We start from the raw sequence: 18,644 nt of genomic DNA on the forward strand, positions 1-18,644 counted from the left end.
TAGAAACGGTTCCCATAAACCAACTTATATGCGATGAATCCTCTGTTAATCAACTTATTCCCACCGATTCCGACGCTTTTAGCATGTCTAATTCCTACGTAAAGTTCACCTTTATCTGCTCGCATAAACACGATGGAATCATCGGCAACAAGCTTTTTTCGGTTCACGAAAGTACTCCATCTGGTAGTTAACAGACGAACATCGGCAGGGTTCTGGCAAAAACCCACACGACATACATCGGTAGCGAGCGGGAAAACTTTTACGATATCAGAACATCGTTGGTAAATACAAGACACGGGAATTCATGGATTTAGGTTGGCTATGATCTCTATTCGGTCATCTTTCCAAACTGCAACACACAGATATGTGACCAACAAACTCCGAATACTGAAAACCTTCAGCAATCATACTCTCAGTACTCTCACAACCCATCTTCGGTTTTACATACAAAAAAAACTTATATACGAGCTGTATAACATTATACGGCTCTTATACAGATCTTAAAAACCCAAAACCTCACAAAAATAAACACATTTGGTTGTATAACATTATACTGCTCGTATACAATTGTATACGGCTCGTATGATGTTATACGGCTCATATACATGTAAAACAAAAAAAAATTCCACTGCATTTATTTATATACAATAGCATTCTATACAGGCCGTATAAGGCTATACGGTCTATATGCACTACAAATACGAAAATAAGATTAGAGGAGTGTGTGTATAGTGGGTGCCATTATCAATTATGTGCATATTGGGCTCATGTGTCCCCACATACTACACTAACTATGTGCATATTGGGCTCACGTGTCCCCGCATCCTTCAATAATTGACACATGTGTCATTGTCATAATTGTTAGGTGATGTTTTTGTGTAAGTGAGATTATAAAACTTTATAGTCATCCAACTATAACAATGAGTAACTTTTAAATGGCAGTTCCAAAAAAACGTACTTCGATATCAAAAAAGCCATTCACTCCTCTTTTACATCTTGTATCTATCGTATTTTTGCCCTGGTGATTCTTTTTTTCATAGATTGAAATCGTTCCATCACATCGTTGTATTTTACTTTATGAAAAAAATCCTTTTCGACTGAACAAACATGGCATTGTTCAAAAATTACGGGCCTATTCAATTGCGTTAATCCATCTTGTTAATCTTCAATTTTCAAAAAAACATCTTTCAACGGTTGCGGTTGTAACCGGTAAAACCAAAGCTAGTTTCACTACCCAATAAACCAAATGACAAGAACTATGTGTTCTCATTTCAACCATAAGATGCACAAGATCACTTATTCTATTATATGAGCTTTATTAGTTATTACAATTTGGGCTTAATTATCATAAAACTAATTATTTAGATTTTGTTACTGAACATGTTTTGATCTTAATGAATAATATCAAGTTTCTTAGTTTTCTATTAGGGGTATCCTCGTATATGTTTTTGGGTAGGCTATGTATAAAATAAAAAAAAATACACTGCGAATATGAATACGGGGTTGAGCCGTAGCCCGTGGTACGGTTCATTCTTAATTAGTTTCGCCCCTTGGCTTACACTTTCGCGTGGCAGGGCCCACCCTGAATGAATCAGAAAAAATGTTTTTGTTTTCTGGTCAAATAACTTGAATACTAATTGTTTGAATGAAATCTAATTGTAGGTAACAACTAAGTTTGAGCATCGGATGAAAATCAAGCCACGTCAAGAACCGAACAATTACCAAAAGTTTGATAACTTCCGCTTTTTGTTTAAGTTTACATGAAATATTTCAGATCTTCCTCCTCGAGCTCTCACCATGCGGCCTCTCTCATCCTCCTATCCAGATTCTTTCTCCTGGAGAACCGTTTCTAGATGACCCAGGGTCTCCCGGAGCTCACCCTACAATAAGCATAAACAGAATCCATGGAAGGACTAACCATAGAAAAATCATATGAAACAAGAGGGAAAAGAGAGTGAGTGACGCAGGATATATCTCAACACTCCTCCCAAAGTTCTCACATAAAGACAATATTGATCATCCATGATCCTCTGATCCAGAGAGGAATCAACATACCTTTGAGCAGCGGGCAAGGCATTGAACACGAACTCCCAGGCCAACTTGGGAGTGTTAATGATAGTCGACGGAGTAAGAGTCCGTTTAGGGGCAAAGGAAGTGGAGATAGCATCGTGAAACTAGTAAGAATGCTCGCACATTGCCGCGGGCTGTAATGTTTTATGGCGCATGTTGCGTGACAGGTTTCACGTAATTTATTTTTAATACTAATTTTATCAAGACAGCTAATTTACAAAGAGCAATAAGTATAACCAAAGGAATTGACATAAAAACAACAAAATAAACCATATAAAAGTAGATGCAATATCACACAACATAGTTTAGTTAGATGTTCAACGATTGAAAAACAATCTAAAACACCCATCAAAATTGATGCTTAACAACAAAATCAATGTTGTGGAATACGTTCTAGGATTCCTAAGTGGATAATAAAACTGCCTTGATAAGTGGATAATAGAAAGTATTCCTATGGCCAAAAAGTAGATTGAAGCATTGTAAGTTAGTTTGGAGTGATTGGTGTAGTTTCCCGTTGTATATGTTATAATCTTGGGAAGGTTCCGGTTGGTTTTTTGCCGGTCAAGCTGTTTGTTTATATAATTACCTTTCAAAAAAAAAAAAAAAGATAAGCACCCTCACCTAACACCAGAAATGTTATGAATAAATGCTCCCTTTTAGGGTTGTAAACGAACCAAACGTTTGGCGAACAGTTCGTGGACCGTTCGGCGGGAAGTTCGTTTGTCTTCGTTCGTTTACTAAACAAACGAACACGAACAAAAAATTTCGTTCGTTTAGTTAAATGAGCAAACATGAACATAGGTCGTGTTCGTTCGTTTATGTTCGTGGATGTTTGGTAACGTGTTCATTTGTGTTTGATACTTCATTAGTGTTTTTAGTTTTTATATTTAATCAAATACTTTAAAATTCTGACAAATTAAATATCTAATAAGTGTCGGGGTATTATATATTCTGTTCATGGACGATTGTTTGTGTTCGTTTGTTTCCATTTGTGTTCATGAACATTAGTTTGTGCTGACTTGTGTTCGTCAATGTTCGTTGCCTAAAATTAACAAACAAACACAAACGAACACGAACAAGTTTATTTCCTTAACAAACGAACATGAACATAAAATCTCGTTTGATAAGTGTTCGTGAACGGTTCGTGAACACATATATTTCTTAACAAATGAAAACAAACAAGGCCTTATTCGTGTTCGTTTGGTTCGTTTACAGCCCTACTCCCTTTTATGTTCGAAAAAGAAAAACCAAAATGAAATGTATGCATAAGGGCCTAAGATGCTATTTCCACCTAGACAATAATAGATAACCCACCGATAATGCATAGAATTTTTATCAAACCCCTCTTATCTCATAAAAATTGCTACTTTTTTCTTTAAGCCTGAAAACATTTCTTTTTTCGACGTTTACCGGTTAAAATTACACATTTTTCCACCATCACTGTTACAAAAGATCAATACTATTAATTTGGGTCTGCTAGTCTCCTTTATATTATTATTATTATTTTTTATACAAGGCATTTCATATAACAATTTTTTTTTTAATCTCCCATCTTTTTTGTTTCAGCTATCAAGTCAAACATTGCAATTTTTTGTGGACTAGTAGACCCCACCTTCCACAGTTTCTTCTGTATATTTAGAAAGAAAAATTGAAACTTTCAATCAATTTCTTTTTTCCTACGAGCTATACAGAAAAACAAAATATAATAAGAATTAAATATCATTTACGTCCCGTCCCGTCCCTCTAGTTTGTTTATATTTTATCATTTCAGGCTAAATTTTAAAATTGCATCATTTTCCTCCTCGACGTTCTTGAAACGTGTCATTTCAGTCCAAAATAATAACCACAATTAAAAAAACTTAGCTATATTAGGGATAATATGGTCATTTAATAAAGAATTTGGTGGTGGTGGAGATGGTCATGGAGGTGGTGGTTGAATGGTGGTTTAAGACATGTCAAAAGAAAAACAAGTCGATAGTTTAACAAAAAGAGATTTGGCTCACAGGTTAATATGTTTGTTTCTAAGCGGTTTGTCACGGGTTTGATTCCGGCAAGCTGCAAATGCTTTTATTTTAAACCTGAAGCTTAAAAAATGAAATTACGAAGGTAGCCGTCCAATCTCAATAATATATTATTACAGATATAGATATAGAGAAAACAACAAAAACGTCACTACCTATATTTGGAATCTTTATAATAAAGAAAAAAAACTATAGAAACCAAAGTACATCACTATATAAAGTTTTTAGAAGTTTGCACATAACTCTTTATATTCTTACTGTAAGTGTGTAGGAAATAAAAAAAAAAAAAAGTAAAATAAGTGTCTGTGAGTAAGATAGAGATAAATATATAGAGTGTGTAGGAAATAAAAAAAGTAAAATAAGTATTTGTGAATAAGATAGAGATAAATATATAGAGTTGGATGTGAGAGGGTTTTGAAAAATAAACAAAATTTATAGATAAATATATTGTTTAGTTAAATTATATAGATGGAGATGGAGGTTCTAACATGAACAAATTTGTTAGTTTAGGGTGCTGGTATATTAAAACTAAATTGCTCCTAAACTAAAAGAAAAAACCAACTCAATTGGTGACTAGTAATACAATTAGAAATAGATACTTTTTTTTTAAAGGAAAACTTCATTACAAAAACGCCGACTAAAAACCAGGCCGACAACAAACTACAACAACTCTACATTATACAAATTTACACCAACTATCCTATGTAATGCCCCTATTCTTCGCTCTATGAGAGTACAAAAAAAGCCTAAAGATTTGATCTCACTAGTGATACTATTGACACGAACATAGAAAATTAAAAAAGATGGACGAAAACTGAACTTTGGCTCAAATCTGGGGGACCAGCTTTGAAACTTACTATTACAAAACCCCCACTAATCCTCCTTTTGTTTCTTTTCAATTATAAAACTCCCCACTAATCCTCCTTTTGTTTCTTTTCATTTATAAATCCCTACTAATCAATCATTTGGTTTCCGTTTACACTTACTTACCAGTACATTCTCAACCAAATATTTTGAAGAAAGAAGATCGCAAGCAAAAGAGAGGTATTTTCTTCATCAATTAGCTTTAATTATGTATGAATTTATTTCTGATTCTGCTCTTCTGCTTGCAACTTGATTCAATTCCATGCTAGGTTATTATGTGATTGTAGTTTTTACATGTGAATTTGATGGCTGTGTTTGCTGAAAAAGATGTGAACGATCAAAAAGCTTTGATCTTGATTAAGGGTATAAAAAACAGGGTGTGTTTGTAGTTAGAGAAAGTTGAGAGAGTGGGTAGAGAGAGAATGTTTTTATGTACTTTCCTTTCTAGCTTCTTGTTCTCTTTTAATTCATTAAAAGAGGGGAAAAGACTATTATGCCCTCACATGAGTGGCACATGGATGGAGTTAACAAAAAAAACCTTAACTGGTTTAAGCTATAAGGACACCGTTTGTTATCATGTGCAAACGTAAAAGAGAGCCGGTGTAATTTTTGAAGTTCAATTAAGGATAATGTCTGATAAAACATTGAAACATAAAGGACGAAAAATGCAATTTGCTCTTTGAAATAAGACACTGAAATTGGAAAAACGAACCAACTTCTTTTATGTATAATCTTTCTATTGCTTCCTCCACCTGAATCTCACATTGTTTCTTTCCCAGTAAGCTTCACGTATGTATCTTTGGTTTTCTTCTAAAACCCAAAACTCTAAACTACTAAAATGAAAAGTCGAAGGGCCAAAGTGAAATTTTTATCTAAATTAAAAATTCCGGGAAAACCCGGTAACCCGCCTGCCCATAGGCATGATGGTGAAATTTACCGGGTAAAACCCGTTTGGCCCAAGGATCGAACCCAGTTTTCCCCGAGTCTCCTATCTTTGCCCTCCAATGCCTCACTTTGCTCCAAGTAGGAGTTGAACTTGCTCTCCCAGTAGAAATGCAAGCCTTCCACCACTTGATCTAGACATCATTGGTAGTTTTGGTTTTTTCTTCCAACCATAGTTCAGTGCTTAAAACTAGTATTGTATTAAATTCACATTAAGATGATGTGGTTTTGGTTTTTTCTTCCAACCCATAGTTAATTGCTTAAAACTAGTATTGTATTAAATTCACATTAAGATCATGTACGTAACTGTATGATTGCGTTCTTATTTATTTTATTTAGTATGTACAATATTCTAATTAAATAAACTTTGCAAGTAAGATTTCATTTTCGATTATTGAAGGCCCTTAATCACTTGATAATTGACTTTCTTATTTGTGTGTTCTTGCAAAATTTAACTTTTGAAGTTGAAACTAGACTAACTTGTTTTTGTTGATATGTTTGCATGATTTGTTTGTCTCGATCAGGAAAATGGCGCAGATTGTAAGTGACCTTGTTGTTGCCCCTGTTGTGAAATTTATGGCAAGTCATATCACGAAACACCTAGGATATGTGTTTTGCTCCACAAAATATGTTACGAGCATGAAAGATAAATTGAAAGATTTGGTGGATACAAGCACTGAAGTTATAGAGCACAAGAACAGAAACGAAACAAATGATAAAGAGATACCTGCTCGTGTAGAGGCTTGGTTGGGAGACGTTGAGAAGGTCAAGGATCAAGTCCAAAGCATCCCAAATGATGACATTGGATGTTTTCACATGAAAAATAGGTATCGAGTGGGAAGAAACGCTTCTAAGGCTACTATGAGGATCCAAGAACTTATTTCAAAATATTCTGAGATTACTTGGACCGATGCCCCATTGCCTACTGGAAGAGCCACATCCTCCACCACTTCTACACCGTTATCATCGTCACCGGGTGGAGATGACTTCAAGTCCAGAGACGAGCCGTTCAACGATGCATTGAAGCTCCTTCAACAAGACGACAACAAGAGTCAAGTGATAGCCTTGTGTGGAATGGGTGGTGTAGGAAAAACCACCATGATGGAACAACTTAAAAAAGTTGCAGAAGACAAGAAGATGTTTGATTTCTTTGTGAAAGTTACCCTTGGGAGAAATCCTAACATGCTTTCAATTCAGAATGATATAGCCGTATGCATTGGAGGCGAAGGTTTACGTGAAGAAACTGTAACAGCAAGGGCAGATAGTCTCCGTAGAAAATTTGAAAAAAAGTTAGAAGAGGATAAAGCAAAGATTCTAGTTATATTAGATGATGTGTGGGGGAAGGTTGAAATCAAGGATATTGGACAAACAAGTCCTTTGCCAAAAGGCGTCAAGTTGTTGTTGACATCACGAGATTCAAATATTTGCACACAAATTGCGGCTGATGCTTTTACCCTTCTTCAAGTAGTCAGAGTCAATGTGTTGTCAGACGCGGAAGCACAAAATTTCCTTTCTAAATATACTGGAGTTTGTATAGAACATGATCAAGATCGGTTTCAAATAGGATGTGATATTGTCAAAAAATGTGGTAATTTGCCACTTGCCATCAAGCTCATTGGCACAACCCTTAAATCTGAAGATGATTATGCTTGGAGGGATACACTTAACCGTCTAAAGAATCATGATCTTGATGATAGTGTGCAAGAAATTATCAGTATAAGCTACGAGTATGTAAGAAAAGATGAGGATAAAGCGATTTTTCTACATTGTGGCTTGTTCCCTGAGGACTCTGATATTGAAATAGAGGATCTGGTAAGACATGGATGGGGCCTAAAGTTGTTTAAAAATGTTTCCACTTTGGGAGAGGCTCGAGACAGGACATACACATGTGTGCGCAATCTCGTAAACGCTAATTTGTTGATGGACAGTGAACGGCTTGGATGTGTTAAAATGCACGATCTTGTGCTTGCTTTTGTCTGAGAAAGAGTTTCTAAAGGTGATTTGAACTGGATTGTAAACCATGGCGATGTATCCACGTGGAGTAGAGACGAAATGAATAAATCTTGCAAAAGAATTTCATTAACATGCATGGGTATGTCGGAGTTTCCGCGAGACTTCAAGTACCCAGACCTCTCTTTTATACAACTTATGGACGGGGATCAGTCGCTCAAGTTTCCGGAAGATTTTTATGCAAGTATGGAAAATCTCAAAGTCATTGCATTTTATAGGATGCGATATCCACCGCTTCCGACATCTCTTCAATTTTCGACCAAGCTTAAATCACTTTGTCTCCGTAAATGCAAATTGATGTCTGATTGGTCTTTCATTGGAGATCTTGTGAATTTGGAGGTGCTCAGTCTTGCTTATTGTGGCATCTGCAAGTTACCATCTAAGATAGGGAATCTAAGAAAGCTGAAGTTACTAGATCTGACAGGATGTGCCAACCTTCATATTGATGATGGCGTCTTTATAAATTTAGTCAAGCTTGAAGAGCTTTATATGAGAGGTTCTCATATGAATAGAATCCACTTTACGGATGCTAATTTGGAAGAGTTAAAGATGCTTTTATGCCAACTTTGTGCATTAGAGGTCGTATTCTATGATATGAACCACCTAAAAGATCTATCCTTTGAGAAACTTGATAAGTTCAAGATATCTATAGGTCGTCCATACTTTGAAACAATAATTCCATTCAAAACTACATTACAACTAGACCTTTGGGACGATGAGCACAGAAGCGACCTTGTGGACAACAAAATTGATGAGTTGGTCAAGAAATCAGAGAGTCTACGTTTAACAATGAAGCATATGAGTCATCTTGAAGATTTTGTTCCAGTCAATCCTTCTGATCAAAGCTTTTTTTGGTATCTAAGAGACTTTCATGTTAATTGTTGTCATAAGTTGAAATACCTCTTCCCAACACATGTGACTCGTGGTTTGAGGAAACTTGAGCGCCTCACAATTTCATCATGTGATGTTTTGGAAGCACTGGTGCATGATTACAATGGCGAGATAAATGGTAAAGGAGAGATGATCATTTTTGAGGAGCTAAAGTATTTATCTTTACGTGGCTTACCAAAGCTTGTACGTTTGTTCCCGGTTGACAGTGTGGTTGAGCTACCGCAACTGGTTGAACTGGCAGTTAATGAACTTCCCAGAATCACTAGCATTTATCCTGACAATAAAAATACTTCTGCATTGCAACAAGCACTCTTTAATAGTCAGGTAGCTGATTACACATAAATGATTTGTATATGTCAATTGGTTTAGTTATTTTTTTTTTGCCAATATTATACTTACGGTGATGTATTGTTTGGGCGGAGCTATTTTTGCAGGTTAGAACTTCCGAGTTGAAAAAGGTAGTTATTAAATCTATGTGGAATCTGAAGTGGATATGGCCGAGTAGTAGTGAGGAGGAATTTGATAATATTCCCATGTTAAGAGACGTTGAGGTGTGTTGGTGCACTTGTGTCTGTACTTTGTCTGTATTCGGTCTGTATGTAAACGATGTCCTTGGTAGTCTGTAAGTTGACCAAGTCAACCATCCTCCGGATTGACTTGGCCAACAGTTGGAATATGTTTGATATGTTTGTCTGAATCGAAGGATAGCCTCGAAGGATAATGTTGATCCTTCGAGGTGATCGAAAGATATGCTTCGAATGGTTAGACCTCGAAAGATGATCTTTCGAGGTCCCTGCTTATCCTTCGAATACTTTGTCCTCGATAGATGATCCTTCGGACCATCTATCGGATCCTTCGACCAGACCTGCTGTGTATGGGTATATATATACCCATGCAGTGTTGAGTTTTAGACAGAGACACACAGACAGAAAGATACCGAGAGATAGAGAGTCTTCTTGAGAGCATTCTGTCCGGAACTTACACACACACTTTGAGAGTTTATAGAACATTTCTGTAAACATTGAGCTTGTAACCGAACCCTCATTGCATTAATACAAGTTGTGTTAATCGGTGAACTTGTGTGTTTGTTTCTCTACTTGCTACTAACTCGGTTTGCTTGCTAGCTTGGATTCCGCACTCGCTAGTAGGTTTGTATAACAAGGTTTAGGTTCGTAATCCTCCGCGAAAAGGGACCTACAAGTGGTATCAGAGCCTCGCTCTTTACCTTGTTTAAAACCGGGTTTTTACAAGTTTTGGTGTGTTGAAACACTTGGTTTTGCACCTGTTTTTACTTAGTTTCTTGCATTTTCTTTGAGTAGAAACGTGTCTAAACTAACCGGGAGTGTTTAAAGTGGGGTTGGGTAACTTAAAAACTTGTTTTTGAGTGTTTTGGTGATTTCCGGCATACTCCGGTAACTATTCCGGTCACCGGACTGTGTGGATAAGATTGTCCATATTTGGTAAACTTTCTGGTCATTTCAAAGTTGGTGGTGAAAGGACAGCCTGCACATACCATCTTGCCGAAAGTTGACTTACCAACCTGTCACCTTTTCACCAACCTTTCACATCAGATCAGTTTGTGTCAGAGGTCTCGAAAGATATCTTTCGACATCGAAAGACTATCCTTCGACATCTGTCGATCAAGGAAGGCTCGAAAGATTGTTATCCTTCGACCCATCCTTCGAAGTCTGAATCATATCCTTCGAGAAAGGAATCTAATCGAAAGACAAGTGTCCGAAAGATAGGGATTTAGCTCGAAAGATAAGGATCTTTCAAAGGAGAATCCTTCGAGCTCTTGAATCTTTCGTAATCATTGTTCGAGAGTCAACAGTAATCTTTCGAGTACTGTTGATCCTTCGAACAAGGTTATATCTTTCGAAGTGTGGTCTGTTTATTGCTAACAAGTTTCTGTTTTCTTTTGAGATCTTTCGAACTAGGGTCCTTCGACTGTGTGTGATCTTTCGGGTGCTCATCATCTTTCGTGACTTGGACATAGAATTTATTTTTCTTGTCAAAGATGAATCCGAGTTGGTGGGGAAGTCCGGCTCCAGACAGTGGAAAATACATGAATACCAGTCAATCTCCATCATGGGCCGAATCTCCGGTATCTACATCCTCACAAACAAATGCCACTCCAGCTGGTCAATGGGCGTTTGTTTCAAATCAAACTCCGAGTATTCAAAGTCTTCTACTAAGCGAAAGTGAAACCGGAAGTTTGAACAGGCCTCCAAAGTTGATGCATCTTAATGAATATCCGGGATGGGTTGATCGTTTCCATACATACATTCTTGGTCAAAATACAGAGTTGTGGTTGCGGTTCACTACGGAATTCGATCAAACTATCGAGGTTGCTGCTTCTTCGACAGCTACATTTGCCGATCTTCCTGATGATCAAAAGAAGACGTATGACTTAGAAAAGAAAGCATACGCTATTCTCACTCAAGCACTGAGCAAGGATATTTATCATCAGTTCGTCAGTTTCAAGACTACAAAGAAGCTGTGGGATGCATTGAAGACAAGAGGAGTAGGTAATGAAGCCACACGTCAACTACGACGAGATCTACTGAAGAAAGAATTCGATGGCTTCACATGTATGGATAAGGAGTCCTTGGGAGATATGACAAGCCGTTTCTATCACCTACTTACTGAGCTGACCAACTTTGAAGTCACAACGACTCCAACAGAGGTGGTAAAGAAGTTTGCCGATGCATTGCCTCCTCAATGGAATAACTTCCTGGAAATCTTGAAGTACAACGGAACGTTGAAAACTACAAATATCAACGATTTCGTGCAGCTTCTGGAGAACAAGGATCAAGAAGAAACGTTGAAGGCAAAGAGAGTTGCAGTGCCACAGAATCCAGAGATGTATTATGGCACCTCCACTACTTCATCTGCAAAAGCCGGTTCACATGCTCCACTTCAAACGGCGTTTGTCACAAGCATGGATATGTATGGCAATCCAGTGCAAGTTCCTGTAAAGCCGCCTCCAACCACAGATCTGTATGGAAATCCAATACAACCACCTCCTCCTCCTCCTGCTCAACAACCACAATATGCGTGTTATGGAGGAACATCATCTGCTGCAGGTCAACAATCAAAGCCAAATACAGTACAGCTTGACACTTCAAGTTTTTCTAAAATCAGTGTAGAAGTAGCTAAGGAACACATGGAGCTACTTAACACTGTAGTGAGCGCGTACTGTGGGTTGATAGAAGGTCAGATTGGAAACATTAATCTGACACAAGAAGATTACAGGCAGATTGATAAGGAAGAGATGGACTTGATGGATATCAAGTGGGCCTTTGCAAGTGCTGTGAGAAGAGCAAAGGATTGGATGGAAAGTACTGGCAGAACCAGCTTGGAAAGTAAGCGAGACACCAAGTATGGGTTCGATAAACAGGCTGTTAAGTGCTTCAACTGTGGTGAACGGGGCCACTTTAAAAGGGAATGTACAAAGCCAGCACAGCACGGGAATCAAAACCCCTTCAGAAACCAAGGCAACCAGCAGAACAGAAACAATGATCGTACATTGGTGCCTGTCAACAACCAAACCAACCGAGCACTTGCAGTTCAGGTGGATGAAGGTTGTGACTGGTCAATCCAGTTGGGTGGTGATGCTCCTGATGGAACAGCATGTTTTGCTCAGATTGTGAAGGAGCTAGTTCACACCAGTGGTGGAGAATCTTCTGCCAGTGGTGATGAATCGTCTGAAGATGAAGACTCCTCTGGATACAGCAGGAGTGTTGATGAAGAATCATCCAACTCTGGTGATGATCATGTGGGTGAGACATCTAATGTTTCGGATGATATTGACATTGATGAACTCTTGGGGGAAGCTGTAGCAGAAACTCAAAGAAGATCTATTCTGGTGGATCAGGCTGCTTACTCTTCGTCTTCTCTCCATTCAGCCTTTATGGCTAATGTCGACGGTTCATCAAGTCAGGGTGCTTCAGGAGGAACTATCAGTAGTCATTGGATTGTTGATAGTGGGGCATCCAGGCACATGACAGGCGACATGAAGCTTCTCTACGACGTTAAATCTATTAGAGGAGGTTATGTTGCTTTTGCTGGAGATAAAGGTGGATATATAACGGGTGAAGGAATGATATCTAACGGGATTGTCAGCTTTGACAAGATCAATTTTGTGCAACAACTTGATCACAATCTTCTTAGTGTTTCTCAAATCTGTGACAAGAAATTTTCAGTACACTTTGATGCTAATGGATGTTATGTGCTGAAACCCGGCTTCAAAATTCCAAAAGAATGGATTCTCTTGTCGGCTCCAAGGATAAATGATTTGTACGTTCTTGAAATGAGCCAGGCTATTACTACGTCTGCACAAGCAACTTGTTTCGTTTCCAAAGCCACAGAAAAAGACACTATCTCTTGGCACAGACGAATGGGTCACATTCACTTACGCAAAATGAATCATTTGGTTTCAAATGAATTGGTGAATGGTGTTCCCCTCAAAAATTTCCATCTTCAAGACATCTGTGTTTCGTGCCAGAAGGGAAAGCAAACAAAGAAGAAGCACCCTACAAAGAAGATCAACACGGTGGCAGTTCCTCTTGAACGCTTGCATATGGATTTGTTCGGTCCTGTCAAGCACAAGAGTATTCGGGGTGATCAATACTGCCTCGTGGTTACTGATGATTATTCAAGATTTTCTTGGGTTGCGTTTATGGCACACAAGAGTGAAACCTTTGGCATTATCAAAAACTTGATCATTCAGATTGAGAATTTGTATAAGTTGAAGGTTAGGCGGATACGTAGCGACAATGGTACTGAATTTAAAAATCATTCCATGACGGAGTTCTGCACTTCAAAAGGTATTCTTCATGAGTTTAGTGCAGCTTATACTCCTCAACAGAATGGTGTCGCTGAACGTAAGAACCGCACATTGATCGAGACTGCTAGGACAATGTTGGTAGAGTCACAGTTGCCCATTCCATTCTGGACTGAAGCTGTGGCCTCTGCATGTTACACATTGAACAGAGTCCTTACCGTCAAAAGACACAACAAGACCTGCTTTGAGCTTCTTCAAAAACGGAAACCAGATTTGTCTTATCTAGAACCGTTTGGAGCTCCATGCACAATCATCGATCCTAATGGAAAGTTTGGGGCAAGAGCAATTGATGGATACTTTCTTGGGTATGCCACCCCTAACTTACGAGTCTGGAATCTAGAGACTAAAAGGGTCGAGGAATGGTCTGAGGTCAGAGTACAAAGGCACACCTTGCCAGTCAAAAATCCGGGTCAACCTTGGATGTTTGAGTACGATGACTTTTTCAATTCGATCAATGTTGAAGCCGTTGAAGAAAATGCTGCGGCTAGGATGTTTTTCGAGAGTGACAATGCAACAGTTTCACCGGTGGTTCGTCCAATTCTTGTTAATCAAGAACCATCTTCTTCGGTGAACAATAATACTCTCAACAATGAGGATTTTCATGATGCAAACGAATTGAACGAATCTTCAGAGGATGATGAATTTCTAGATGCAGATCAAGAAGCTCCTACAACAGCAGTTCATGGTACTTCAGAGGGTACTCCTCCAGTGGATACACATAGAACAGCTGAGACTACTGCATCATCCTCTTCGTCAATTCCGGGTCTTGAATTGGTTGTTGATCTTAATCTTAACAACCTGGGTATAAATGTTCCAGTTCCAGATAATCCAGAAACAAGGATTCATAATACCCATCCTCAACAAAACATCATTGGAAATGTGCAAAGTGGAGTACAAACAAGAAACATGTTGCGAAACAACAACAATGCAGGCTTGTATGCAGCTATTCGAGAATCCGGGCAACAAAATGATTGGTCCTTCGCGTGTTATGTCTCACAAGAAGAACCAAGAACATGGAAAGAAGCCTTGAAAGATAATGCTTGGGTTGAAGCAATGCAGGAAGAACTGCAACAATTCCAGAAGCTGGGTGTCTGGAAACTCGTAGAGAAACCTGCTGGATACAAGAAGATTGGTACCCGTTGGGTTTTCAAATGCAAAAAGGATGACCGCGGAGTTGTTATCCGAAACAAAGCTCGTTTAGTCGTTCAAGGTTTTCGTCAGATTGAAGGGATCGACTACAACGAAGTCTATGCACCAGTGGCACGTCTCGAAGCAATTCGAATCTTTCTAGCCTATGCGTCCTTCAAAGGATTCAAGGTTTATCAGATGGACGTGAAAAGTGCATTTTTACATGGTGTGGTTGAAGAAGAGGTGTACGTCGAACAGCCTCCAGGTTTTGAAGATCCTATCCATCCCGATCGGGTTTGGTTGCTCAACAAACCTCTCTATGGTCTTCATCAAGCACCGCGAGCTTGGTATGCAACCTTATCTCACTATCTGCTGGAGAACGGTTTTCGAAGAGGTCTTATCGACTGTACTCTTTTCATCAAAGAACAAGATGGAGATCTTCTTCTGGTACAGGTATACGTTGATGATATTATTTTTGGTTCTACTAATGATGTCTTGTGTAGGGAATTCGAGCGCATTATGCAGGATAAATTCGAGATGAGTGCTATGGGGGAAATGACTTTCTTCTTGGGTCTACAAGTGCAACAAACGGAGTCTGGGATATTCATCCATCAGACTAAATATGTTGGTGACATCTTGAGCCGGTTCCAGATGTCTGATGCAACGCCCATTGGTACCCCATTGCCAACTAATCACGGAATTACTCCAGACTTGAAGGGAGAAGCTGTTAGCCCTTCAATCTATCGCGCTATGATCGGATCTCTTATGTACCTCACAGCATCAAGGCCAGACATAATGTACCCAACGTGCCTGCTTGCCAGATATCAAGTTAACCCGAAGGCCTCACATCTTGCTGCTGTTAAAAGGATTTTTCGTTATTTGAAGGCGTACCCCGACACCGGTCTGTGGTACCCTAGGGATAATAACTTTGAATTGGTCGCATTCAGTGATTCTGATTTTGGCGGATGTAAAATCGACGGCAAATCCACAACGGCTGGATGTCAGTTTTTAGGAAATCGCCTAGTCACATGGCAGTGCAAGAAGCAGACGTGTGTAGCTACATCAACATGCGAAGCTGAATACATTGCTGCCTCAAGTTGCTGCTCCCAAGTTCTTTGGATCCAACAACAAATGCGGGACTACGGTTTTGAATTCCTAACTACTCCTATTTACGTTGATAATTCTGCTGCTTTAGATATCACTAGAAATCCTGTGCAGCACTCAAAGACCAAACACATCGAAATCAAATATCACTTCATACGTGATTGCTTTGAGAAAAGGCTAATCGATGTTGTTAAGGTTCACACCGATGACCAACGTGCCGACTTATTTACCAAAGCATTTGACAAATCAAGATTTGACTTTTTATTATTGGTAAACGGCATTAAGGTCAAGCAAGAGTAAACCCAACATCGGAAAATCATTTTTGTAAATACCTTTGTGTTTTTCAATTTATCTTAGTTTATTGATTTTAGGGGGGGTAAATTCAAAAATCTGAAAATCCAAAAACATCGAAAAATTTCAAAAACACAAAAACAATAGAAAAACAAAAATGAGTTTCCTGGCGAGCAAAAGAGAAAGTGATAGTACATCAGTGGTCTATCCTAACCTCTTTAAACCTTAATTGCAAAACGATAAGCAGCTCTATATAAGATGTATCGGTAGGCTCACAATCATTTTAAAGTGTGCAGGGTGATATAAATCTTAATCGACTGAAGACCAGGTGGGAACCATTCATTGGCATATGGTCTTAGTACCGAAATTTCGTTTGATAGATTGCCGAGGTTCTGAGATATTCGGTCTTTATGCTGCTTATCATCTGGGTATCATGGTTGTATCTTTTACCGAAAAATAACGGGGACGCAAGTCTAGATCTTCCATGATACTATACATACGTGTATATATTACATACTGCATTCGACCTCAATAAGTGATAAACAATCACATGTCCAAATCAAATAAGTGATAAAATATCACATTTATCCGGGTGTCAAGTTCGTCTCTCTGCTGTACGAAAGTACTGACCTGTTCACGGACTTGCACCTGTGCCCTCATGCATACGAAAATCAAGTTCCTCATCAATAAGTGATTATATCACAAAGGGCTTGGTTTTCAAATCAAAATAAGTGAGTATCTCACAATTTATACGGTCAAACAGATGATAATCGGTATACTCACCGGTAAGATGAACTCTCGTGCATACCTTGATACGGGAATGTGTCGTGATGTGGATGAACACCGGTCGGTAAGTATAAATCATACATTAACGTATCATCTAAACATGATTACATCTGATAAGTTGAGCTTAAGTGGACAACAATACCGATAATTGTTATAGAATGCTTATCTTAATGTTAACTAACTGAACAGCAAGAGTGTTTTGGCATGACCGTACACTCATATGATTCTCTTACCCTCGAAACTCACAAAAAGAATGTCTGTAAATATTTATTTACTGCTTAACTGTTTTTGCTTTCTTTTAAACAGTTTCATCGTTTGGTGCATATCAGCACGACATTAGCGGTGATGTCGTTTGATAACACTCAAAGGATTTTAAATTGTTGTCTTTTACTTTCAAAAATACCAAAAAGATTTTAGGTGTGTTTTAATATAAACTTTTTAAAAGCCAAAAAGATTTTATTTCTGCTTTATTTTCGATCGTACGATGTTGGAGCTCAAGTCTTCGTTACCTGAAACCTGAACGAAAACCGAACTGACTAAATCTTCATAAACGGTCAAAAATTTGCATGTTTGAAAGTTAAAAACTAAAATTGACAAATTTTAAACTTTCAAACTGTCGGACGGTGTTTGATTGTGACATGGTCATTCGTGTGTCATTTGCTTATTCTATGTTCCAAGCAGCTGTTCTCATTACGCGTTTAGATTTCTTGCATGTGCAGATTCTAAAGGCTAGGAGAACATGGTCGATGACAAGCTTTGGAATGAAGACACGACGAGAAGGCGCTCAAAAGATGAAGATGATCGAGTTGCCGCTGGCCATCATCAACACCACAAGGATCTCACTTCATAAAGATAAAGTCCATTCACGAGCATAACTCAAGGGGGAGCTTATGTTAAGGGGGAGTTTGTCAACACACTTCCTACATGATACGGGTAGTTTGTTGATACACTCTCTGCTTTCAAGACGTGAAGACTTTGAAGATCCTCCGACATTGAAGACTTGAAAGGACATCAGAGTTTTGGTAACTCGAAGACCAAAGACCGTCGAAGTTCGAGACGAGTCTACAACTATAGAAGATAAAGACAAAGCTACAGCCAAGGGGGAGTTTGTTGGTGCACTTGTGTCTGTACTTTGTCTGTATTCGGTCTGTATGTAAACGATGTCCTTGGTAGTCTGTAAGTTGACCAAGTCAACCATCCTCCGGATTGACTTGGCCAACAGTTGGAATATGTTTGATATGTTTGTCTGAATCGAAGGATAGCCTCGAAGGATAATGTTGATCCTTCGAGGTGATCGAAAGATATGCTTCGAATGGTTAGACCTCGAAAGATGATCTTTCGAGGTCCCTGCTTATCCTTCGAATACTTTGTCCTCGATAGATGATCCTTCGGACCATCTATCGGATCCTTCGACCAGACCTGCTGTGTATGGGTATATATATACCCATGCAGTGTTGAGTTTTAGACAGAGACACACAGACAGAAAGATACCGAGAGATAGAGAGTCTTCTTGAGAGCATTCTGTCCGGAACTTACACACACACTTTGAGAGTTTATAGAACATTTCTGTAAACATTGAGCTTGTAACCGAACCCTCATTGCATTAATACAAGTTGTGTTAATCGGTGAACTTGTGTGTTTGTTTCTCTACTTGCTACTAACTCGGTTTGCTTGCTAGCTTGGATTCCGCA

The 18,644-nt window shown here is 38.6% G+C and overlaps 1 pseudogene; it reads left to right on the forward strand.

The window, feature by feature from the left end:
• The first annotated feature begins 5,048 nt into the window (after positions 1–5,048).
• On the forward strand, positions 5,049–9,709 carry LOC110900643 (annotated as a pseudogene).
• The last annotated feature ends 8,935 nt before the right edge of the window (positions 9,710–18,644 follow it).

This window comes from Helianthus annuus, chromosome 2 (assembly GCF_002127325.2).
Source record: "Helianthus annuus cultivar XRQ/B chromosome 2, HanXRQr2.0-SUNRISE, whole genome shotgun sequence".
Classification (NCBI taxonomy): Eukaryota; Viridiplantae; Streptophyta; class Magnoliopsida; order Asterales; family Asteraceae; genus Helianthus; species Helianthus annuus.